Below are 25,995 nucleotides of genomic sequence, written 5' to 3' on the forward strand. Positions count from 1 at the left end.
TCGGAAGATGACACAGCTAAAAGAGTATCGCTTAAAGGTGTGGAAGGGAATGTCACTTCTGGGCCGGCACCGCTTCTCGGGCTGGGAACGAGATAATGAATTATTACCCGGGGAAATGAAGCTGCTAATAAATTCAAAAGCAAAGCTGAGGGAGGTCAGACTCCATTTTTAAAAGGGAGCTGGTGATTTATAAAGTGCCCTGTCTCCTTGCCTCTCGGGGCTCCGTCGGCCTCCCTGTCCCTCCTTTTCCCCACCTGACCCTCTGGACACACAGCCCAGCACCCCTGCAACTTGTCTGTTTTCTTTGTGAGCCACGCCCACCCCCTCGGGAACCTCAGGCCCAAACTGGGCTGAAATTTGGCCCAACTGATTTTGAGAGCTCAGGCCCTAAGGAATGGCCACGAGGAAATCTGTCTTCCTAAGAAGTCCATTCCGACCTTTGAGCCAACAAATTACAAGTAGAAACCGCTCCGAATGAGCAATCAGGCTCTGCAGCGGGGCACCAGGCAGGGGGCGGCTCCTGCAGGGAGGGACAATCAACTTAGCTTTTCGGTGGCATCCGTGCCTTCTGAAAGCTGCTCCTGTTTTGGGAAGCTTGTGGCCACATTCTAGTCTTACCCTACCCCCCCCCCCCCCCCCCCGTCCACCCCCTGCATCAATTCCAATCCCTCTTGAGTGGAGCTCCAAACCCTGATCCTTGGTCTCCACTAGCCTCCTTCCCTGCCTGAAGCCATCAAGCCCCTACTGCCTGAGCTCATTGCCCGTTTCCGCGGCGACGGGCCTGTGATGTCACTATGGAGGCCTGCGAGCCTCCAGGTGGGTAGGACCGGAGCCGCAGGTGCCCAGGAAGAGGGAAAGAACAAAGCTCCAGTTTCTGCGCCATCATCCCCACATAATGGAAGAGGGGCCTGGAAACAGAGGAGGGGCAGGTGGAAGGCTGCAGCCGTCCCGAACCTTGCCCGTTTTAACATCTCTTGAGCTCAGCTAGAGAAAGACGGCCCCTTCCCCAAACTCCTTCTCAGGCCCCATACCCCTGCCCAAGCAGCTGTGATTTAAAAGCCTCATGAGTCATGGAGGGACTCAGTTTCCCCAGTTGGCTATTTTCTGCAGCCTGCCCCCACCTCCTGGCGGTGTGGCATAAAGGGAAGCTCGCCCTCGTCAACTGTGTGCCCATGTCCAGCAACATCAGACTCCAGGGCTCCCTCCCCGCAGCCTGGTTTTTCAGGAAACCCCTGGGGCCAGGGGGCTTTCAGAGCCCTCCTCGCCGGGGACCATGGCTCCTGCTTCAATACCTGGGGAGGGAGATCCCCCAGCTTCCCTAATGCTCTGGTCCCTTTCGTTCCAGCCAGGCACCAAGAGGAAAATGCAGCCTCCTTCTGGAAACAAGGGCTCCCTCCCGCAGGCTTTCCCGAGGCCGGGTTCAAAAGGCCCATGTTCACCTGAGTTTTAGGTAACTTACTGGGCAGCCTGAATTATATAGACAAGTTAGGCTCACTTGACCTTCAGGTGTCTGGATTACCCGAGTATTTTACATGTTTATGAGCGGGGCGGGGAGGGGGACTGAACACTCGCTCAAAGCAAATGCAAAATTCGGACTTTGGGGGCTCTGTGCACCTGGCACGCACCTTTGCTTACCACCGGGATACAGCATCAGAGAGCCACTGTCACGCGACCACCGAGCAGGCCACAGGGGAGCCCCGGCTCATCCCGGATGCTGGGCCTTTTGCCTTCGTTTCTCTTTTAGGATCTGCCAAAACCCAAAAGTCACCATCTAAAAACAACTCCAAAGAAAGGTGGGAGAAGAAAGTGGGAAAATCTTTATCATTGATTGTTTATACCTAAAGAAAGAGAGGAGAGAGAATTCCCCGTGGCCCAGCCAGGGGGTGAAGAGTTAATCCTATAATCTAGTCGGCCAGGGAGCAAGGCAACGACGAGAAGTGTGCGTGCAGAATGTTTGATGCTTGGCGGGTGGAGCCGAGAAGACGGAGACCATTTGCAAGCATTTATTGAGTGCCCAGGGCATACGGAGCCCTATTCTCAGGATGCAGTGGAATTCTAAAGTTCACAAGATAGGGTGCTCCTCTATCCTCTGAGAATGGACCCTCCCCCAGCCCCCACTTTCAGGCTCTTCTGTGTGCCCACTCCCCCTGCCCTGGTCACTGCTCCCTGCTGGGCTCAGCAAAATACCGGCAAATGCCTGGTGACCTTTTCAGAGTTAGACCAATTACACTCCAGTGAAACAGCTTGAGAATTGCAAAGCAGCACGTGCAAACTCTTCTAGCGGCTTGAGTGAGAGCCAGAGCAACGGCTCTACCCCTGGCTGCATATTGGAACACCTGGAGAATTTTTTTTCACTGCCGGTGCCTGAGTCCTGCCCCCAGAGAGTATGATTTCATTGCTATTGGAGGCAGTGGCATTTTTTAAAGCCCTCCAGGTGACTTAAACATGCAACAGAGTGTGAGAACCACTGAACTGGAGGATTTAGGACTTTTGAGTTGTTTCATGGTGAATCTTTGGGCTGAAACTGATCAAGTTTGCTACTTCGCTAATGGAATCAAGACACGGATTCTATTGGCTAGATAGGCTGCCATCTTGGAACAAAATAACGATGACAAGTTTTCATATGGATATTATCTTTTTTAAAATGGTTTTAATCTTTATTGATTTCTGAGAGAGAGAGAATGAGCTGGGGAGGAACAGAGAGAGAGGGAGACACAGAATCCCAAGCGGTCTCCAGGCTCCGAACTGTCAGCACAGAGCCCGATGCGGGGCTCAAACTCATGAGCCACGAAATCATGAGCTGAGCCGGAGTCGGAGGCTTAACCAACTGAGTCACTCAGGCACCCCTCATCTGGGTATTGTCTTAATGGATTCTAATGAGAGTTGGTACAATGTGGTGGAATTTGCACAGAATAAAGTCTTCACTAAACTGTCCTTTAGCTGAAGGGGGAGGCAGCAGGAGAAAGTAACTAACATTTCTTGAGTGTCTGTAGCGTCGCAGGAACTGGGCTTGAAAGACTATACTGATATTTCATTTTTTCTCTCCCACCACGTGCCAGATACGTATCATCCCCGTTTTACAGATGAAGAAACTGAGACTCGAGATCACATCGCTGTTATGTGTGGGGAGACGATTTTCCACGGGTCTCTCACATTTCTGTATATCTTGTGAGCCAAGATGCCGACTGCCTTTGCTCTGATCTTTATAAAGATGTTTGCACGGTGAGCAGCTTTGGAAGATGTAATGTCCTCCTCGGGGATGAAGGGTAGGCATGCTTACTGTCCATTATAAAAGATTCAGGTCCCTAAGCTCAGGGTTCCCGTCTTGTAACACACCCTTCTCGTGTGCACAGGTATGAGCTGGCCCTCTTTGCAGTGCCTTATAGCAACTGTAGCTTAGAGAGTTGTTGCAAAAACCAGAATGCACTGGCTCCCACTAGCCCTGTGATAAACTGTCTTTTGTCTCTGACCCATGAGACAGGCCAGGCTAACTTGTCAACTTGTGGCGGATTTAGCACCTTCATCAAAACCTGTTTCCCTTTGACATCCATACACTTAGGGGATAGATAAGCAGGAGGTGATATTAAAGCAAAACGAAACCCATACTCTGGATCAATGATTGCTTTTCCTCTAGATATGAAACAATTACACAAATTAGCTCCCCTTCCTTTCTCTGGAAGACAAATAAACAAATTCAATCGGCATCAAGAGTTAAGTGCAAAACTTGGGCACGATATTGTATTCTGCTGGCTCCAAATTCCATTCGATTTTAAGCTCTGCTAAGCTATATCCTCTTTTCTCTCCAGAACATTTCACTTGATCCTACCAAAACAGCCTCCAGGCTTTGATAAGCAAACGCGGGCCCTGCTGGTACCCCAAACCCACTCATCCAGCTCTTATCAGAAGCCCCTTTTACCTACTTATTTTCCAAATTGGAGACAAGTGATCCTTCCTCTGGTGTTGACACTAATGGTCTGCATGCCCCTACTTTCTCTCTGAGGTCTGCTTCCTCTCATTACTAATTACCTTCTCTTCTAAAGAACGAGCATTTAATATGCAGTGATGATTTCCAGTAGCTGGTTCTGTATCGTCTTCAGCTGTTAACTATTATTATTAAAATTATATATATAAAAAAAACCCTAACTACTATGTATATGCCAGGAACTTTTAAAGTGCTTTAGGGGCGCCTGGGTGGCGCAGTCGGTTAAGCGTCCGACTTCAGCCGGGTCACGATCTCGCGCTCCGTGAGTTCGAGCCCCGCGTCGGGCTCTGGGCTGATGGCTCAGAGCCTGGAGCCTGTTTCCGATTCTGTGTCTCCCTCTCTCTCTGCCCCTCCCCCGTTCATGCTCTGTCTCTCTCTGTCCCAAAAATAAATAAACGTTGAAAAAAAAAATTAAAAAAAAATAAATAAATAAAAATAAAGTGCTTTATAAAGTATCTTAAATCTACTCAAAAAACACTAAACATGAAGTATTTTCACTTGGAGAAGCTGATGCGTCAAGGAGGTTAAATGCCTTGTACGCGGACCTAGTAAGTAGCAGAGTTGGAATCTGGAGCCATGTCTGTCCAGCCTCAAAGGGAATCTTTTTCTTCTACACCCAACTTCTGTTTTTGTTTTTTCGTTTTTTGAACAGCTTTATGGAGATATAATTCACACAGCATACAATTCAGCCATATACACTGGTTTTAGTATATTCTCAGGTGTGGGCAACCTTCACCGCAGTTAATTTCAGAACTCCTTCATCGCCTTCAAAAGACACCCCGTGTACTTTAGTAATCCTCTAATCCTCTTCTCCTCCCCCCACCAGCCCTAACCAGCTGCCTTCTAGCAAAGCGTGTCTCTAAAGAGGCCAAGTCCTTTCTTCCATCTGTATGAAATATTGGAGTATGTTTATACGCATTTGTAAATTGGTTGCCTCTTTGGTTATTGAGAAGTTGAGAGCTGTGCCCTCCACCCCCCAAAAAAACCTGTGCCTTCTCTCTGGCATTCCCTGGGGTTGGTTATTCTTTCCTCCTTCTGCCCAGAGACCGCTAAGAAGAACACTGAGAGAACCACCAGGAGCCCCAGGAGGCTTTGTTACTCCATTATTGCTGGTTCCAGGAAGTAGGTTTTGGGTCTGGGTTGACAGTAAAAGGGATGGGGACCCCCGAAAACTTCTTGCGGCCTGGGCTTGAGCCTCAGATTTCATGAGCTGAGAACAGCCCTCCTATCTCCTCTTAGGGGCAATTTATCTCCTTTGAGAACATTAGTCCTTCCAGTGAGGGCTGGCTCCTTATGGAAGTTGACCTTGCCCAAGAAAGGCTTGGCAACATTGATCTAGGGTCAGCCCGACTTTGCAAGGAGTTTGGTATGCATACGTGTTGATTTGGGTTCCCCTGAAGAATTCAAGCGCTTGGAGTTTAGTTAGGAAGTACAAACACCACTGGGGGTGGGTGGGGAGGGCGTGGGGAAAGGGGTACAAGGAAGGGAAGGTGACCACCAATGCTGTGCTGTCAAACCAGCTACCCCATGGAAGGCTGGCTCTTACTCTCACCGGTAAACTCTAGGAGACACTGGAAAACACCCACGTCAGAGTTATCCCACCTAGGGGGACATGGTCACAGGGTGTTTAAACACCAACTCCCAGAAGTCCTTGGTTAAGGGCTGCTCGCAGAGGGTCTGAATTCCTCATCTCTTCTGGTGTGCTATGCTCATGTGGGCAATGAGCCTTCTGCAGTTCTGGAAAAAGCCCTCAGGCAAAGAAATGCAGATAATGGCAGTAGGAGGCTGAGCAGAGGACATGAAATGATTGAGTGTGAGGATATGGGTGGGCACCCACAGCATCTGCCACAGCCTGACCCTATTTTAAATACTCCTGCCCGTGCAGATACACACACACACACACACACACACACACACACACACACACACACAGTGAGCAGGATGGGAATACGGTCTCAATAGAGCACACTCCTCCATCCCTGGGCTCCATTCTTGCTGACAATAATCAGGGCTCCGCTTTTCAGAGTAATGAGGGACAGTAAGGAGTTTATTAAATGAATTCTACCAGGAGTCAACTGGTAACAGACCTACATCTTTTACCTCTAAAGCTGGAGAAATCCTACCAGGCTTTGTGAAGAGTTTGGAACCCCAGATCATGGGGGGGAGAGGGGGTGGGGGTCACTCCAGGTCAGAAGAAGAAATAAGCTGCATCCCTTTGGGGGCTGCAGACTGAGGGGCCTCGGGTTTGCAAAGCTCATCAGAGAGTCTGGCTTTCAAACTGCAGTCGGACTGGCCCCTCGGTCCACCGCCTATCGCAGCCCTCAAGGTTCAAAGGCTGGCAGGTAGCTTGGCTGAGCAGAAACGCCCATCACCTTCCTTAGTTGATCCTTTTGAAGCTGAGTGAGACTCTTCTCCAAAAAAAAGGAAAGGAATTTGGAGTTCCGGGCAGCCCAAGGCCCTGTCTACCTGCTGCTAGTTGTCAGGATATTCATTGACTCACTCAATTATTCATTTGCTCATTCTTTAGCTCATTTATTCATTATCTCCATGGATCAGGGATTGAGGGTACCATGGTATTGTGACACAGGGACGAATGTGCAAACCCTTCCCTTTCTTTCAGACACCCGAGGGTACATGTGAGCGTAGTGCAGCCTGGAATGCCCAGCACACCTCCATGGCAGACCCCTTGCTCCCGTTCTGTGTGTGGGGAGGGGAGGGGGATGCGTCCTCTGCGTCAGTAGGCTATGGGCTCCGTTATGAGAAGACACACGGTCCTGTTCACCACCATATCCTCACAAGCCAGCGTTGTCCCTGGCGCATGGGAGGCATTCAATAAATATTTGCAAATGAATGGGTGGATGTGTGCCTTTGAGCAAAAGGCAGATACTTGTACATATTTGAATGTATTTCTGTGTCTACATGTTTTGGTGTCGATGTGCATGTTTCTGTGTCTATGCGTCATTGTTTTTATGCTTATATAACTGAGTGTGCACGTGTGTATGTATGTGATTCTTTAATAGACACAGTCTTCCCTTCACAACATTTCAAGAGAATGAACGTTTTTGCTTCCTGGTATCTGACTTCGGAAACCCAATCTGCATTTTCCACACATGTACAGCACCCCAGATTTTCAAATATTTATACTCCTATATTTAAAATCTGTGAGATTTCTCTCTCTCTTTTTCACCCATACGTGCTTGCATTCTGTCTTCCTCCCTCTTTCTCTCCCTCCCAGCCATCAGCCTGCCCTCTCCACCTTATTTCCTCTGTTTTCCCCATATATATGTTGATGAAAACCCCCCAGACTGAGCCACACTATTCACTTCCAAGCTTGGCTCACTGAGGATCACACTTGGGCCACCACCATAACCCTGAGACAAACCCTGAATGGTGAACCCAGCCAAGGAGGAGTACAGAGACTCCAGCTCCTGTCCAAATGTTGGTGGCTCCTGAAAAGGGTCTGCCCTCTGGGGGTGGGGGGCAGTGGCTTCTTTAAGCTTCAGCAGAGCTTCTAAAAAGGAACTAATTGCCCAGGATTTTAGCAAGAAGCACTGGGTGAATACCAACATTGCCTGGGTTTCTGGAACCTTAGATCTGATCTTTGGGAGCTTGTGATGTCTTATGGTACTGACCTGGAGGCAGAGGAACACCTCCCCCAATTTTTCCTGTCTGAGATAGTCCATGGCCCCTCTCCATCCTGCAGTGTATAGCCAAGTCTGACCAAGAAAGATCTACTGAGTACCAATCGTTAGACCTGATTGATGAGGATCTTGAAAAGCCCTCGACAAAGTGAGGGTTTTTTGACACGGTGTGAAATTCTGATGCTTGGGGATCATTCAACATACTGTTTGGGGTGCCTCAAGATGTGGCCTCTGTTCTCATTTACTATCAGTGGATCAATGACTAAGTAAATCCATTGTTTTCAATTCCACATCTGGATATTGTATGGATCTTGCCATTCCAGAGTCAGGTTTGCCAAAACAAAGCCACACACACATACACACATGTGTATATATATGAATGCACGTGCGTGCGTGCATAAACACACACACACACACACACACACACACACACACACACACCACTCTGTAGAATGGAAAGGGGATGTGAGGAGGGAGCCACAATGGACAAGTTAACAGGAACAGCATATGAGGTCTTCTGTTTGTGCTCCAAATCCACCCCCTACCTTCTGCATCCTGTTCTGGTCTTGGTTGGTTGATCCCACACCCATGGGCTCCCAAGCTCTGTGGCTTCCAGCTGGGTTTAACCAAAGGAGCCCTGGCCACAGATCAAAGGGAGGGAGGAGACTGAGATCAGGTCTTCATTCCTCTGGTCGCCACCCTGCAGGGTCACCTCAGGGTGGTTGGGTCCCATCGCAAAAGGACATTGCTCCTCTTGGGACATCCTCTTTCACGAGATTTCCCTTCTGGTTTATGGATTATTCCTTCCTTAGTGCTCTCAACTTTGGGTGGAAATGTCTCCACGGCTTCCAGCCCTGAGTTACTGGCTCCCATTCACTCTGTCTTTACCTTGGAAAATAGTCCCTTTGCAAGTAAACCCCAAATTATCTAATTTAAATGTGTTTCCAGTTGGAGCTGTAATGAAGACATAACAGGGCAGAGTAGGGAAATTTGTTACCTTAGATTGAATTTGGCAAGGGACTTTGTGCCAACCTGCTTATCTTCATTATTGCCAGTGTGTGAGTGAATATAAGAACTCTGCCTCTACCATTTAAAAAAGAGTCTATTTCCTGCTCTCCCTAAAACTGCAGATTTAATAGGTTGCTGGATACACTATAAATCTAGGTTTCTCAATCCAGTAATTGTCCCAGAGAGGTGGACGGGAAATCGACAGGTGTCTCTACTCTTCATCACTTTGACACCATTTTTTATCTTGAGGAGAGATCTGATAAGAAACACCTGAGATTGTTTGCAGCCTTATTGACCTGCCATGACTTCTGACTTCGTGGAAGGAGTTGGTTATTGGCCAACAGTCATGAGCTTAATGCAGGTGGCTTGGTAATACTCTATGTGTCAGACACCCAGCAGATCTGGTGATAGTTCTGAGTAATGTGAAACAAGATTGTGCTCTGGTCTCTTCCTTCTGGAAGGACACTTCATGATTTGAAACTCCTTCTGGATTAGCTGGAGGCATGCCCTTCTTGTTATCGAAAATTTTAAAAAAAGGTCAGTAGCTTCCTTTTTCTTATGGTATCACCTTATTGTCACAGGGCAGAAGTGGGGGGCAACCAATTGTAGCTTCTGTTAATGAACTGCTCTCAGCCTGGCTGGCTTAGGAATAACTACTCCAAAACAAAGCAGCTTGTTTTGGACAGATATGCCCACTACCTGCCCAACACATTGGGTTTATATCCCACCAGTTCCGTATTACAAGTTAATTCCTTTTGTTAGGTAGTGTGTTATAACTGCTTGTGGGATTTATAAGCAGCTCCACGATGCACTACGATCAGATGCACCACGATCTTCATTGGAGATTTATCTAAGACCATAGTGAGCACCTGGTAACTCCTGCTTTGGAAAACAGGCATACCCATATCATCATGTTAAACCTTGGGATCTTGAATGTTCACCTGCCAGGGTGGAGTCAGATTATCGAGCCAGGACAGGATAAGTTATGCTGCTATAGCCAACAATCCTGGAAACCTCAGCCACTTCAAACCACCAGGGTTTATGTCTCCCTCAGTTTATACACACATGGAGCCAAGCTGGGCCACAGCCCCTCATAGTTACTGCCCCAATCCAGGACCCAGGCTGCCGGAACATCCACTGTGCAGAGGGAAAAGAGAACATGACAAGGCACATACTCTAAAACGACAAACATCGTTACATTTCACTGCCCAACACAAGTCACGCGACAAGACCACATGGGTGGGATATACAATCCCGCTGAGTTCCTGGAAGGAGCGAGAATCTAAATAGTTATGAGTAGCCCCAGTGACTAGAGCACTGAGGGCTTCTTAGGAAAACTCCTGACCTTGCCTAGGGAGTACCTGCCTCTGTAGATATTTCTGTGGGATATTGTCCATTCAGGTGACATTTTTGACCGAAGGCTTTACTTTTCACTAAAGGAGAGTGTACTAGTTAGTGTCTGAGTGCTACCATAGCAGAGTGCCATAAATTAGATGGCTTAAAACAACAGAAATGTATTATCTCACACTTCTGGAGGCCAGAAGTCTGAGATAAAAGTGACGGCAGATAAAAGTGAAGCTCCTAGGGGTGAAACTTCCCTTGCCTCTTCCAGCTTCTGGTGGCCCCAGGTGCTGCTTGCCTGAGGCCACATCACTCCATTCTCTGCCCCCATCTTCACATGGCCTCCTCTCTATGAGTCTGTGTCCAAATGTCCTTCTTACAAGAATACTAGCCATTGGATTACATCCCACACTAATCCAAGATGACCTGATTTTAAGTTAATTGTATCCGCCAAGACCCTATTTCCAATAAGATCATATTCATAAGGTACCAGGGTTAGGACTTCAACATATTCATTTGACCAACACACTTCAACATCATAAATACCAGGCCTCACATATAGTTGATTGATTGTTTCAAAACATTAGTACAGGGTCTTGTTTTGTTTTATGGTTGATTGTAAAAAGCATCTGAATCACCCTTATTCAGCCACAGAGAAAATCCACACACCAGAGTCCTGCCCTATTAGAATACAGATGCCCAAACTGTCTGCTGATCAACTTTTAACAAAAGTTGGGCTGGAGAAAACAATATTCGCGAAGACTCATTTTGAACAATGTGCAGTTCATTGTGTCGATCACTGGCTTCAGCGTTTTGGGGGTTTTGTTTTTGTTTTGTGTTTTAGTTATTGTGTTAACCCTGGAAACCACTTTTCAAATGAATATTAAGGAACTCTCGAGCAACCTCGGATATAAGGCCAGTGAAAGCAGACCTGCCCTGTCGAGGTGGCTGTTGTCCCCATGATAAGGAATTTAAAACCCCTCTGCGATCATCTTCCTCTCCTGGGTCAAGTCATTTTATCTATCTGTCTGTCTATCTATCTATCTACCTATTTATCTATCTATTGCATGCACCCACAAGTTGAGGAGGGGCAGAGAGAAGAGAGAGAGAGAGAGAGAGAGAGAGAGAGAGAAAGAGATACCCAGGTGGCTCAGTCAGTTAAGTACCCAACTCTTGATCTCAGCTCAGGTCATGATCTCACACTTTGTGAGATCAAGCCCCATGTCAGGTTCTGTGCTGAGCCTCCTTGGGATTCTCAAGTCCTTATATTTAAAGAATGTGATTCTAGGCATGATTCACCTGACATCCCTTCTCTGTGGTGCAACTAGGAGCACCGGGACTTTCCTGCCTCTTTGCTCCTCCTCTCCCAGAGCACCCCACAGCATGGATGTCAGGCTCATACTCTCCCTCTTGCTGTGTCCCCTCTGGTCCCTGATGCTACTGAGTGTGTGTAGACCCCACCTCTCCTCCCTTGACAGTAGGAAGAGCTGACGTTCCAGCCCCAGAGAAAAAAAAAGGCAGTGTCGGCTCCACCCTGATGGACCTGTGGTCTAATTAATTAGCTTAAGAAAAAGAGAGGTTCCTCCTGGGTCATCTGGTCTACTCCATTCCCCTGCACTGGGACTGAAGGACATTAACAAAGAACATCATCATTTCGCTTCCTCCTCCCCAGCCATTGTCTTTCTTCCTTGTGCATCTCCTTCCTTGGGGAGTCCTGGACAAGGCAATGGGTCCAGGCACATATGGTTTGTCCTGGTCCCAAGTGCTGGATCTTCTAAGAGCCAGGGTGGGGATCCCAGAGGTCACTGAAAAGACCTCAGGGCTTCTCGCAGAATTCTGGGGCTTCAAGGAACAGTTTGAGAATCCCTTGTAGCAATCAGTGTTAATCAACGTTGGCTGTGAATCAGACACTGCTGGGGAGATTCTGAAGTTTACAGCTGCTGCAATCCCACCGCTACCTGCTGGCCAGAATCCTCAGGGGAGAGGCCCCTCAGCTGCATTACAGGGGATTCTGCTGTCAGTGGATGGAGAACTCTCTAGCCCTGGATGAGATCAGATTATTTCCAGGTGTTGGCTTGTCTGGCCTCCGAACGGCCCCTTGCCCTACATTCGGAGACTAAAAACCATCCACACAGGGGCACCTGGATGACTCAGTCGGTTGATAGGCTCAGGTCACGATCTTGCGGTCTGTGGGTTCGAGCCCCGCGTTGGGCTCCATGCTGACAGCTCAGAGCCTGGAGCCTGCTTTGGGTTCTGTGTCTCCCCGCCCCCGCCCCGCTCCTCCCCTGCTCACGCCTTTTCTGTCCGTCTCTCTCTCTCAAAACTAACTAAACATTAAAAAAAAAAAAAAATCCACACAACCTCTGCTACTGAGTTTGTTCTAGAAATGATAGAGCTGGCCGTGCCTCTTATTCAACATCCACCATATGAAGATCCGTCCCATAAAAGCATTATTTTCTTGAAAATGGTGGTATGAAGGACAACGAGCATTTTGTAACTGATCTGTCTTTTTGCATCAACTGCTCAGATGTGCAGAACTAAATCTGTGGTTCTGTTTTCGTGACGTGGGGTCTCTCTGCCCCCGACCTTAGGTTTCTCTGTTTTCCTCGGTCTCAATGTTTTATTTTTCTGCTTCATGGAGTTACGTGTAAGTGCCAGGAATCCTTTGGAAGAGGAAGTGAGTGTGAATACCTAAGTCAACAAGCAGAGGTGGTGGATGTGACGGGGATGATAAAACAGGTGCCTGTGGCTGAAGGACAACATGTGCGGGGTAGAGGGGGGCGCCTGCAGCTTGGGACTTCCCTTACATCCGCCTCCTCAGGGAAGCCTTTCCCGATCGCACCGACCAGACTTACAGTCTCATGACGCGTGATGCTAGCTCTTGTTCTTTCTTGAAATGACTGGTTTAACACCAGCCCTCCTCACCAGACTGTGATTTCTACGTGGGCGGGAAAGCACGCGTAGCCTTCTCATGCCCAGTACGGGGCCTGCTGCTGAGTGACCATCCGATAAACATTTACCGGATGGGACAACAGAGCTGCAAAGCTCTTCTGCTCAGTGAAATGCACGAGAAAGGCAAACACTGTACGATAAGAGGGTGACTCAGGGCCAGGAAAGGGAAAGGCAGGAAGGAGGGAAGGACAGAACAGGCCGATAAGACAAAACGTGCTCATCCAGCCTCAGAAGGAGGGAGCCGAAAGGCACGGACACTATCTGAGCGGCTGCTGTTGTCCAAGATCTCGGCTAGAGACTTTACAAACAGGATTTCCTGTTATCTTCGTAGCATTCTTACGAGGCTGGCCGGCGATGCCCACTTTCCAAGAAGCCTGGAGGCTGGAGGAATCCACAAGGCCTGAAATCCACAAAAGCTGCAAGGAGCTGAGTCTGACCCGAGTCCTGGGATCTGTGGCTTGGCAGCTGAGGGGGCTGTCCTCTGCAGCACAATGGCAAACCCCCGGATCCCCCAGTGGCCCTGCCTACCACAGGGCGACTCCTGACTCCACTCCGTGGTCCCTGTGCACCTGCCCCTGCTCACAGAGGCTCTCCTCCCACGCGGGAGGCTTGGCAGGCAGCTGTGCAGAGGTGAATGAGCAGCAGATCAAATGATGTTCTAACCTTGGCACCCAGACCGAGTGAGGAGGAGCCCTTGGGTCATAACTGGGAGCCAATGAGGCAAGGACACTTCACGCCTCCCCTTGTCAGTGAACGGGGTGGTGTGGGGGCCCTGGGGATGGCTATGGGGGCGCTCATCCCAATCCCCCGCCTCCTCCCAGAAATGGCCACAGAGGAGCCAGCCAGGCGGAGCTGGAGGGCTCCAGGCTGGGACTGGCCAGGGGCCCAGAGAGGCGGGCACCAGCTGGGGCCCTGATGCGGGAAGGCAGCTGGCGCTATACACACCGGGCCTGGGGGTGGCCCTCTTCCCTCCCAGCTGCAGCGGCTGCTCAGCCAGAAGTTGTCCCTGGTGGATTCTTGCCACTCATACTCCGGTCTCCGTGGGTGGGAGGGAACCTCATCCAGACACTCCAACCCGAGACGAAGGGTAGTGCCAATGTGTGCCCACAGGCAGAAGGACCTTATTTGCCCACCACGTGTCCTTTGACGCGGGGACTCACGACACTGGTCAAGATACACGTGACCCAAAGGCTCAGCCATTGTCCAGAACTTTATTCCCTACGTGAAAACAAAAATGGTAGTGGGAGAGCAGGAGGCTTGGAGAAGTTGCCCAGAATGTAAAGACTTCCAAAGCCCAGAAAGCACCATGTATTTTGAATAACTATCTTAAGTCTGTCAAGGCAGATTCCCCTTCCAGGCTTCGAACCAGCACCTTTGCAGCCAACGTTGTTGACTCAGGAGGGGCCGAGGGTTGATCAGGGGAAAGACAGAGCCGTGTGTGCCTGTGGCCAGAGCTTGCCAACCCTGCTTTCCAGAACTGTCTGAGCCCAGCCAGAGGACTCGGGACCTGTTGCACGGAGACTTGTCTTAGCTGGTGTCTCTGCATTTGCACTATCTGGGTATCTTAGCTCCACCCATTTGGTTGAATTCCTGGATTACAGCCCTCTCAGCGCCTGTCAACAACTCAGCCTTGTTTCTACCCCAAAGCAAGCAGAGCAGCAAATGGATACTTTAGTTTTTTTGTCTGATATAGACAGATTTCAGTCTGTATCAAGGAAGCATTTCTCGACAAGGAGGTCCTGAAATGAACAGATAAGAATACCATCACACCTGGGCTCCAGAGATGTTTAAACTCTGAAGGATTTGTCATCATGGCGGGAAAAGAATGGACCCAGATAGATATCCATGCTTCTTCTGGGCCCTTAGGTTCTCTAGAGTCTTAGCTAAAAACAAAATGTGGGGGAATATCTTCTTCCAGAGCAATTTTCTTCTTGCCTGATGGGATCAGGGAGGAGACATCTGGCTTGACCAAAAATACTACCCCTTCTATGGGGCCCCTGGGTGGCTCAGTTGGTTGAGCATCTGACCCTTGATTTTGGTTCAGGTCATGATCCTAAGGTCATGGGGTTGAGCCCCACAGAGGGCTATGCACTGAGCGTGGAGACTGCCTAAAATTCTCTGTCTCTCCCTCTGCCTCTCTCCCCTGAATCAGTGCATACTCTCTCTCTCTCTAGGAAAGAAAGAAAGAAAGAAAGAAAGAAAGAAAGAAAGAAAGAAAGAAAGAAAGAAAGAAAGAAAGAAAGAAAAAAAAAAGAAAGAAAGAAAGAAAGAAAGAAAGAGGAAGAAAGGAGGAAGGAAGGAGGGGGAAGGGGAAGAGAAGAGAAAAGAAAGAAAAAAGGAAAAGAAAAGAAAAACTACATCTTCCAAGGATATTGTCAACAGGCAATATTCAGGGAGAGGAAGAGAGAGGGTGGGGCAGCAGGGGTGTGTTAACATAGAGCCAGAGATCCACGTGTCCTTATTAGATCAAGAAAACTCAGCTACAATCACCAACCCACCGACTCCCCTACAAATTAACTATGTCACAACCTATTCAACACCGCTGCCTATCCCCTGAGGCTAATCAAAATCAGAAGAACGCTCGGAAGTCATCCTGAGCTGTGACCACTCTCTTGGACTCTGTACTCCCTGTTCCAAGTGGACTTGATGAGCATCTAGGGGGTGCAGCCGTCTCCGGACGCCTGGCTGATCTTTAGGACGTCAGATCTTGAAGGCCATCTGGCCCAACCATCCAGCTCAGGGTGGTTGCACGTCCGTCCACAACATCCCACCGTGTGCCTACATATTTCCGGGGAGAGCCAGAGAGATGCTATGAAGATGGTCTGGTTCCTGCCCCCTCAGGAGTCCACAGCCTGGGAAGGGGGCAGACTGTACCCAGAACCAACTCAAGAACGAAGACTCAAAAGGCTACAGACTGTAGGATTCCTACCATATGACTTCTGGAAAAGGCAAAACTATGGAGGAAGTACGAGGGGAACCCATGGTCCCCAGGGGTTCAGGAGCAGGTACAGCACAGGGGACTCTTTAGGGCAGCACAGCTATTCTATATGACGCTGTAATGGTAGATGCATGACGTTAGGCATGTGTCCAAAACCATAGAATGCATAGCTCCAAGAAAAAGCCTCAATGAAAACTACGGACTTTAAGAGATAGTTATGTCCTTTGGCTCATCAACTGCAGCTAAGGTGTTGCACTAAGGCCAGGTGCTCATCATAGGGGAGAGAGGGGTGGGGTGAGGCGGGGTAGGGAAAAATCTCTGTGCTTTTCCCTCAATTTTTCTGTAACTCTGAAGCTGCTCAACTCATAAAATCTATTCATTTTGGGGGGGGGGGAAGTGCAAGGGGGAAGTACAAGTTAAAGAACTAATGAGAGGTGTGGAATATTTCTGCAAACTTCCCTGGAAGGGGGTGAGGCGTTAGAAGGGAGGGGGGAGGACGGAAAAGAAGAGGAAGGTGCGAGACCAGCACCAGGGGAGAGTAAACGCAGTTTACCAGAATTTCCCAGACGCTGCCCCCAACCCGGAGACAACCTGGGACACAAATCTGCCTCTTTTTTGCACCCGGCAAGGATCTCCTCAGCCCGAGACCCTAGGATTCAACAGAGGGAGAAGAACAGGGAGGGAGTGTGGGGAAACAGCCAGGGGAATGGTGCTCTGTACAGGAGGCACAAACCGCAAGTGCAATTAGTCAAAAAGGAACTTGAAATTAAAAAATGATTCCAAGCCGAGGAGGGGAGTACATAAGTTACTGCAGCCCCAAGACGTTTATGAATAATACAAATGCCGTGAGTTGGTGGAGCCAGAACGCAGTTAATTAATATGTACAGGAGCAGAGATGCACTTGAAAAACAATAGTGCTATTTCCCCCTCGCTAGAAGTAAAAATATTTCCAGAAAGACTGACACGTTTATTATTTTCTCACATAATTACCTTATTGTGGAGCATTTGTAATGGAACACATTAGAGACGCTAAGCACCTGCCTGGCTTCCCTTAATGCGCTTTGGTTCCGTGGGGCTGGGGAAGGAAGGTAGGGGGCGGACTGGCAGGGGAGGGGGGGGCAGGCGCAGGGGGCGTCCCGGGAGAGCACTGCAGCTCTGCGTACCTGATGTGCTCTCTCTCCTGCCTCCCCAAGCCGAGCCAACCTCCTCCATCCTCCTGCTTCTGTCGCCCGCCGGCCTGAGGTACCCCTTCTGGTAGGTACGTCTGTGAGCTGGCGACAGTTCAAGGGTACGGACTGCACATACAGGGCTCCTGGTGGCCCAGCGAGGCGGGGAGGAGGGGGCCACCGCAGAAGCTGGAGCAGGAGAGGCCAACCCGCGCCGGAGAAGAAGGATGGATGAGTGGGGGACAGGTGCCGGCCCTATAGCAATGACCCCAAGACCGAGAATAGCCAGGTGGGGAGAAATTTCAGCCTGGCCAGGGCTCTCGGGACTTTTGTGGGGAAGTTGGATGAAAACACTGGCCCCGGGAGTCTGGGACCCAGGGCCCTTTTGGACCAAAGACCAGAAGGCACTTTGCCTCTGTGGATCTCAATATTCTCGCCTATAAAATGGTGCCGGGGCTGGGCAGCTGGGAGAGCTGGTCGCCGATGTCCCGGTGGCCCCACATCCCCCCCACCAGTTGCTTTAGACCAGAGGTGTGCCTTGTCATCGCAGCCAGGTCTTTCCCTCCGTGAACAAGAATGCCCGCCCCAGCAGGTGGATCCCCAAAGGACTCCGGCCCAGGAGAGGAATGCCTGTCTTCTCTCCTCCTCCTGGCTCCCCGCCCCTCCCACCATCACACACACAGTGGAATCCAGAAGACTCCGTGTGGCCAGGTGCACGGAGGGGCATCCCTGACCCTGCCTCCTGCACACTCTCCATCCCGGGCTTCTGGCGGCCCCCCCCAGCCGCCCCACCTCTCCTGCTGCTTCTCCTGGCCTCTCCCTCCTGCTCCTCTTCCTCTCTCCACCCCCAGGCACTGGCTCTCTCCAGGATTTTGCCTGTGGCCCTCCTCTCTTCCCATCTCGTGGCTCTCCTGTGGCCGGATGGTACAGACAAATCTCCTATCTGTATTTAAAGTCCAATCCTTCTTTCTGAACCCCGGAATTTGTAAATCCAGATGCCCGTGGGATATCTTTATCTACTTAAAAATCACAGTGTCTCAAATGCAACCCTTTATCTTCCTCCCTCAACCGCCTTCCCCTATTCTGTGTTCCAGGGACTGGCATCGCCCTGCTCCCGCAACTCAGAAACCCAAGGGGCTTTCCAGAATCCCTCTTCTCCTTTATCTCTCATGTTCGCCTGGCCATAAAACCGATCCTATACTTTAAATATCCCCAGAGCTCTCTTTCCTCTCCTCACTGCCTCTGCCTTCCTTTCTTGAATGGATCTCCTACCAGCTCACTCTCCCTACGGGGCTGTCCCAGAGGTGGCACGTGGGTGGGTGGCAACAGATATTTGCCAAACGAATAAGCCTCATCTGCCTCCGATGATTACGTCTTTCTCCTCCTTGAAACCCCAATAACTCCCTGTGACGTCCGGGAAAAAGTCCCACCGCTGTATGGTCCCGTCTTGCATGCCTCTCCCTCCCGCCAGCCCCCTCCCCAGCAGGCACCAGCTCCTGTGGGTCTCCAGTCGTGACCATTCAGCTCCGGCTTCTGTGCCTTGCAAGACTCTTTCTTTTGCCTGGGACATCATTCATCCACCATCTGGTTAGCGTCCGTCGTACCTTAAGAAGCACTATTCCTGTTATTTTTGTTATGTAATGAATCACCCCCAGCTCAGTCACTGAAAACAACAGCAAACATTTTATCACTACATCTCACCATTCTGAGCTTGACCGGACTCAGATGGCTGGTTCTCAGTCCTGGTCTCTCACGCGGCTGCAGGCAGGTGATGGCTGGGGCTGGGGTCACCTTGGGAGCTGTCTCACACGCCTGAGGGTTGGTGCTGGGACCTTAGCGAGGGACTGTCGGCCTCTGCATGTGGCCTGGGCTTCCTCCCAACATGGCAGCCATGCCAGGGAGCAAGCATCCCAAGGGAGAAGGCAGCAGAAGCTTCGCTGGTCTTTCATAACCTCGCCTTGGAAGTCACACAGCATCGCTTCTGCTACCTTCTCCTTGAGGCTGTCACAAGGGCCTGCCCAGTCTCAAGAGAAGGGGACACAGACTCTTCCTCTTTTTTTTTTTTTAACTTTTTTTAAAGCTTATTTATTTTTGAGAGCGACAGAATGCAAGCAGGGGAGGGGCAGGGAGAGGGGGAGACAGAATCTGAAACAGGCTCCAGGCTCTGAGGTGTCAGCACAGAGCCTGACGTGGGGCTTGAACCCATGAACCAGATCATGACCCGAGCCAAAGTCAGATGCTTTGTTTATATTTTACTTATCTTTGTGTTTGGCACATAGTTAGTGTTCGTGAAATGTAAATTAACCCCTGGGTAAGCGGGAGACTGAGCATGATCCTGTCACGCTGTGGAAGGGATGTTCTTCCCGGAGTAGGTGGGGTGCCTTCTGTGATGGCCACTGCCGGGGACAGTGGTCATTTCTCCAGCCGAGGCCGTTTCCCACCCCGGCACATACATGCCCCTGTGACCACCATTCAGAGACAGCCTCCCCCTCTCCCCGACTGACTTCCATGACTTGCCCCAGCCCATGCACACAGGTTCAGACACCGGATCCAGAATCTTCCATCTGGGCCCGATACCACCTCCACCTTTTTGTTTCTCTTTTAAAATCTCCAGCAGTGGAATGACACATGGCCATGGGACAAGTTCATCCCTGAGAAGCTCCCAGGGCTGGTGGAAGGCTGATCATCCTCCCGCCCCCCAACCCCACCCTCATCGGCCTCCCAGACTCCCAGAGGACACAAATATCCCTCTGCAGTTCCCGGGGCCATTCCCCAGCTGCCTGGCCCGATCACTGGGCTTTTGGAGCAATTGTTTGCCGAGCCATTCAGCGGGGCAGCTCCCTCGTGGGCACCCAGCCCCACCGCCTGACAGGCTGTGTGCAGGGGGACAGGCCTGAATGGCTGTAATATGAACCATGAAAGTGGATATTAAAGGCTTTATTACAGGGTGAGGACTGCTAATTGCAATGTTCCTTTCAGGAAGCTGGAGCTGATGAGTTTAAGCAGCGGCACCCAATTATTATAACTCTGTCAGCGCACGCAGGGGAGAGGCGGGAGAGGGGGAGGAGGCAGGCTGAAACACAATTACCTGAACTTTATCCAAGGCACACGCCGCTGGCCTGGAATTTTAAAGGCAGATTGGTTCTGCTCAGAGCTTCATCCCTGTCACAGCCATGCTGTTGTTGATGACTGATCCCCCGGTCCTGCCCTCCCTCTTCCCAGGCCTCTTGTGGATGAGGTGGTCGTGTCTGAGAACATCTCTCTGACGCCCAAGTGCTCCCTGGTCCCCCGCTGGCAACACAGCTCCTGCGTTGAGGGGGGTGCTGGTCCGGGGCAACTCGGGATCAAGCTACCCAGCCTTTCAGGTTGCAAATGAGGAAAACAGTCTTCCGGCACCTGGGGGACCTGCCCAGGCTACCCAGCTGGTAAGTGGCAGAGCCGGGCAAGATACTCGTGTTCGGAATCCGGCTTAGACTTCCGGCTACACACTCCAAGAGATTCACCCGCTACATGTGGATTTAAGTCTCCTTAAAACTCGTAGGCAGGAATCAGGGGCACTGGCCACCAGGCACATGGGAACGCAGCTGCGTGATGAGCTTGTGGAGGAAGAAAACACGGTCCTCGCTGGGGAGAGAACCTGTAAACAGCACCATCGACACGTCAGCACCATGCTCCAAGGCTGTTTGGTGTTTTGCAGTCCGCAGAATGCTTTCAGACGCCCATGCATTCAAATGTTGAGCACCTACTGGGTGCGGGGAACCGGACACAGGGATGGCAGAGGGCATCTGTGTGCAAGGAGCTCCCAGCTCAGCACAGGAAGACGCACAAGCCAACTGACAATTAGGATAGTGTGTGGAAAGCGCTGGAGAGAGGTGTGCACATGTATATCACCTCCTTTAATTTAACCACATAAATTTAAGTGATTGCACATAAAAAGCTAATTCTACAAGGTGCGATCTGCCCAGTGCCAACTGAGCGGTGCAGATGGCAAAGGCTAGAAGCGTTCTGAGGTGGGCAAGCTCACCGCGGCACACAGTGGTCAATGGTGGGTTCACTACAGAGGCGGCCTCTGATGGATGGGTAGGGATTCAAAAGGCAGCAGAGGGGATAGGAGCTGAGAAGTGAGAGAGAAAAGGTGGCTTTCTTTTCTGCATTGAACTGGAGAGTCAATACTTGGAATACTGACTCCTCTCCAACCCCATCCAAGAGCATCCAGGTTGCCTGTGCCATGGGGAACACAGACCAGCAGAATGAATGTGCTGGCCCATATCTAGGGGGTTCAAGATACCCCCGAACAACAATGAAGGCTTGAGGTCTGGAAGCCTCTTTCTTCTCCCCACACAGGACATCATAACTGTTGTACCTGGATGAAGAATGGGAGGGGGCAAAGTCATGGAGACCCCACCCCCTTTCGTTGGATTTGCGCATACCCAGAGTTAACTCACCTGACTAAAGTTCCGCAGCCAGGGTGCCCAGCCCAAAGGGACCTGAATAACCAGGAGATATGTCCCATTTACTCAGGTGCAGGAGGTCAGGGAGGAGCAAATATGAGAAGGGGGGGGGGAGTCAGGGGTTCTTCTTTGGACATGCTGACTTTGAGATGCCTGCTGGAGGCAGATTTGGGTACACAGTGCTGGGAGTTTGGGAACAACATACAGGTTGGCAAGAGAATAACGTGGGTGTCCTTGGAATATGGATGGTATGTAAGACCGTGAGATCCGAGGAGACACCTGAGGAGGGAATGAGAGGGGCAGAGAGAGAGGGTGGAGTAGAGGCAGGCACGGAGTTGCACTCTGGTGGGGCATACGTGCCAGCCACGGAGGAAGGTGGGAGGAAAGACAGAGGAATATGGAGCCCTGGAAGGGAAGACAGAGATGTCCAGGAAAGTAGTAGTGCACAGGGTGAAATGTCACAGAGGCCCAGCAGTGAGGACTGAAAACTGGTCACCCAGTTTGTCAAGACGGAGGGTGCTGGAGCCCTGCCTGATGGCAGTTTTAGAAATCAGGTAGGTAAAGTTGCAAAGTGAATGGTGGCAGCTCCATAGCAAATAAGTGAACCTGGACCCCTACCTCACACCGTACACCACTTAATTGGCACCAAGATGAGATCACACCTTGTAGTATTAACTTTTTATGTGCAATCACTTACATGTGTGTGATTAAAGAAGATGATAATATGCACACATACACCACTCTCTAGCACTCTCCACACCACAGAATAATTGTTGGTTGGCTTATGTGTCCCCCACATTAAATCATGAATTCCTTGAATACAAAGACAGAATCTTGTCATCTTTTTATCTCCGTTGTAACTCAAAATGGGTCACAGACCTGAATGCAAAATGTAAAACTATAAAACTTCCAGAATAAAACATAGACAGAACTTTGGTAATCTTAGGGTACGAAAAGATTAGGACACAAAAGGCATAAAAAGTTTTGATACATTACACTTCACAAAAGTTTTAAAATTCTGTTTGAAGACAACAATAAGTAAATGAAAAGGTAAGCAATAGACTGGGAGAAAATAATTACAACACATATATCTGGTGAAAGACTTGTAGTCAGAATAGAGAAAGAACTCTTATGACTCAATAATAAGACAATTCAAAAGAAAAAAGGGGAAAGATTTAAACAGACCTCCCCTCCCCCAAAAGCATCACATGAAAAGATGCTGAATATTATTGGTCATCAGGGAAATGGACACCAAAACCACAATGAGGGGCACCTGGGTGGCTCAGTTGGTTGAAATTTCAACTCTTGATTTCGGCTCAGGTCACGATCCCAGGGTCATGTGATCGAGCCCCGCGTCAGGCTCTGCACGGAGCATGGAGCCTGCTTCAGATTCTCTCTCTCTCTCCCTTTGCCCCTCTGCCCCACTCATGCTCTCTCTCTCTCTCAAATACAAAATAAAATAAAATAAAAAACAAACCACAATGAGATACCACCATCCATACATACCTATTAGCACAACTAAAATTAAAAAGACTGACCTTGCAAACTATTGGTGAGGATGTGGAGCAACTGGAACTCTCCTGTGTTGCTGGCGGGATGGTAAAATGGTCCAACAATTTTGGGAGACAATCTGGAACTTTCTTTTAAAGCTAAACATACATTTCACACAGGACCCAGCAATTCTACTCCTACACATCTGTTTACCCCCAGAGAAGAGAAAATGTACATCCATACAAAGACCCGTGTGCTAATGTTCATAAAAGTTTTATCCATAAAAAGCCCCAAACCAGAAACAACCCAAGGGTCCACCAATAGAATGAGTAAATACATTGGGGCATATTTATGTAATGGAACTCTGCTCGGCAACAAAATATTTGCAATATTTTATTTATTTTATTTATTTATTTTATTTATTTGCAATAAATACACGAACCACGAGGCACTATGCCGAGGGAGAGACACCAAACAGTACGTGCCGTATGACTCCATTTATATGAAATCCCAGAAAAGGCAGAACTACCCACTGTGACAGAAAGCAGGTGAGAGGTTGTCTGGGGCTGGGGTGAGGGTGGGGTTGACTGTGACTAGGCATGAAGACACCGTGCGCTTCTGTGTCTTTATGGTGGTACGTATTGGGCAAAACTGATCATTTTGTTTTCTGTAAATTGTATCTCAATAAAGTTAATCTTTAAAAAGTGAACGGGGGGGCGCCTGGGTGGCGCAGTGGGTTAAGCGTCCGACTTCAGCCAGGTCACGATCTCGCGGTCCGGGAGTTCGAGCCCCGCGTCAGGCTCTGGGCTGATGGCTCAGAGCCTGGAGCCTGTTTCCCATTCTGTGTCTCCCTCTCTCTCTGCCCCTCCCCTGTTCATGCTCTGTCTCTCTCTGTCCCAAAAATAAATAAACGTTGAAAAAAAAATTTTTTTTAAATAAATAAATAAATAAAAAATAAAAAATGAACGGGGCGACCCCATCGTATGATACCATGTGCTTTCCAAACCTGTGCAAATAAACACATTTCCACGTAGGTGTATAAAGGCATAGAAACATCCAGAAGGATACAACCAAAATGGCCGTATTGTTGACCTCTGGGTAGAGGTAGGGACTGCGGTTAAGGTAAGTGGTCTTTCAGGTAAGGTAAACGTTAGCCTTCACCTCAGTGCTTTAATTTTTCACAACAGGAGTGTGCTCATGCATTATTGTGCTTAGATTTTTCCAGAAAGGGTGAATGGGAGAGGTGAATCAGGCTTGCTTCACTGTCAGTATCAATTGAATGTCTTTTCACCTGTTTGGACCAGCCAGCCCCTTCAATTATTTATTGAGCATCTATGTTTCCAGCAATATAAAATGAGACACGATTCTTTCTTTCTGGGCTCCGACTTTTCCTTCAGTTCACCCCTAAGAAGCCAGAGAGTCCAAGATTCAACACCCATTCCTCGCTAGCTGGGGGACCAATTTGCTCAAATGTTTAAGCCTCGCACCTTCTGGGGCGCCTGGGTGGCGCAGTCGGTTAAGTGTCCGACTTCAGCCAGGTCACGATCTCGCGGTCCGTGAGTTCGAGCCCCGCGTCAGGCTCTGGGCTGATGGCTCAGAGCCTGGAGCCTGTTTCCGATTCTGTGTCTCCCTCTCTCTCTGCCCCTCCCCCGTTCATGCTCTGTCTCTCTCTGTCCCAAAAATAAATAAACGTTGAAAAAAAAAATTAAAAAAAAAATAAGCCTCGCACCTTCTGGATCCTAATGGCACCTGCCACATGGAGCTCCTGAGGGGGTCAGTGAAGAAATGAAGGCTTGGCAGGAGCTTGGCATCGTGCTTAATAAATAAGAGCTGAGATTACTATTTTATTATTATTATTATCATATTTTGTTGATGCTAAGACACAGCCTCTTCGTATTTTAATATTCCTGGAATTGGACACATTTTACAACTGACGTAACAAGTTATTTGCCAGTGTTTTTTTTTTTTTTTTTCCTTTCTTGGTCCATAAAATAATGACGCATCTTACAATCGGAGGTGTCTCAGACTGTATGAAATATGGTGGTGGCGTTTTGCTCATAGCTCTCCTGCGAGGCCCTGTCGATATTTAACCAACATTAAAAACAGGGAGAAAAGTTAATCCTCTCACCAGCCTAGGGAGAAAAAGGCAGGAATGATTTAATTAAAACATCGCTGCTGCTGCTGCTGCTACTCCAACAATAGAATGTTCCATCTGGTGCAATCGTCACTGTGGGGAAGGCCTGGCCGCCCAGAAGCTTCTTAGGTAGCATCTTCTATATGCTTTCTACTGTGCTACCTCTGCAGGCCCTCTGTAGGCCCTGTATGGCCAACACGGGTCCCTTGTTCTTGTCCAAATTACTTCCATTAGCCTCTTAAACTTCCCCACCTCAGACTTTCCTCTGCAACAGCAAATCACAACGTCCCTGGGGTGGTCCTTGACCAGTGCCTCTGTTCGCCCCAGGCCATGGCCAGTCTGAAAACTCTGATGCCGATATCATAGTATTCACCCACTAGGAACCTTTTTGGTGCTCAAAATGGATGGGTTCTGAGCCGCAAGCCACAGAAGACAACCCCAATTTCTGCAGAAAGAGATTGCTTTGGAAAGAAAGCAGGAGGCTCGGGGTGCCTGGGTGGCTCAGTCAGTTAAGTGTCCAACTCTTGATTTCGGCCTCTTGATCATGATCTCACAGTTCGTGGGTTCAAGCCCCGCATCGGGCTCTGTGCTGACAGCTCAGAGCCTGGAGCCCGCTTCGATTCTGTCTCTCTCTCTCTCTCTCTCTGCCCCTCCCCCACTTGCACTCTCTCTCTAAAATAAATAAACATTAAAAAAATTAAAGAAAAAAAGAAAGAAAGCAGGAGGCTCATAGAGGTGATGAGAAAGGTGGAGACACGGGCTGGAAACACAAACAGGAGTGAAAGAAGAGCAGGCAGAACACGATGGCCAGGGCACTGCGGCCAAAGAGCCACCACTTACCGCCCCAGCCCCACGAGTCTTTCAGCCTTTGTGCTGCGAGGATTTTACTCA

At 49.4% G+C, this 25,995-nt stretch overlaps 1 long non-coding RNA gene across 2 annotated transcripts; it reads left to right on the forward strand.

Annotated features, from left to right (window-relative positions):
• The first annotated feature begins 808 nt into the window (after positions 1-808).
• LOC147574517 (uncharacterized) lies at positions 809-3,226 on the forward strand. Of its 2 annotated transcripts, none has more exons than XR_015243747.1 (4): positions 809-929; positions 1,346-1,450; positions 1,745-1,793; positions 3,060-3,226. It is a non-coding gene; the product is annotated as an uncharacterized LOC147574517 (long non-coding RNA). The 2 variants fall into 2 exon arrangements; XR_015243748.1 differs by having other exon boundaries at positions 1,350-1,450.
• The last annotated feature ends 22,769 nt before the right edge of the window (positions 3,227-25,995 follow it).

This window comes from Puma concolor, chromosome E1 (assembly GCF_028749965.1).
Source record: "Puma concolor isolate L17-30 chromosome E1, mPumCon1.1.hap2, whole genome shotgun sequence".
NCBI classification, from domain to species: Eukaryota; Metazoa; Chordata; class Mammalia; order Carnivora; family Felidae; genus Puma; species Puma concolor.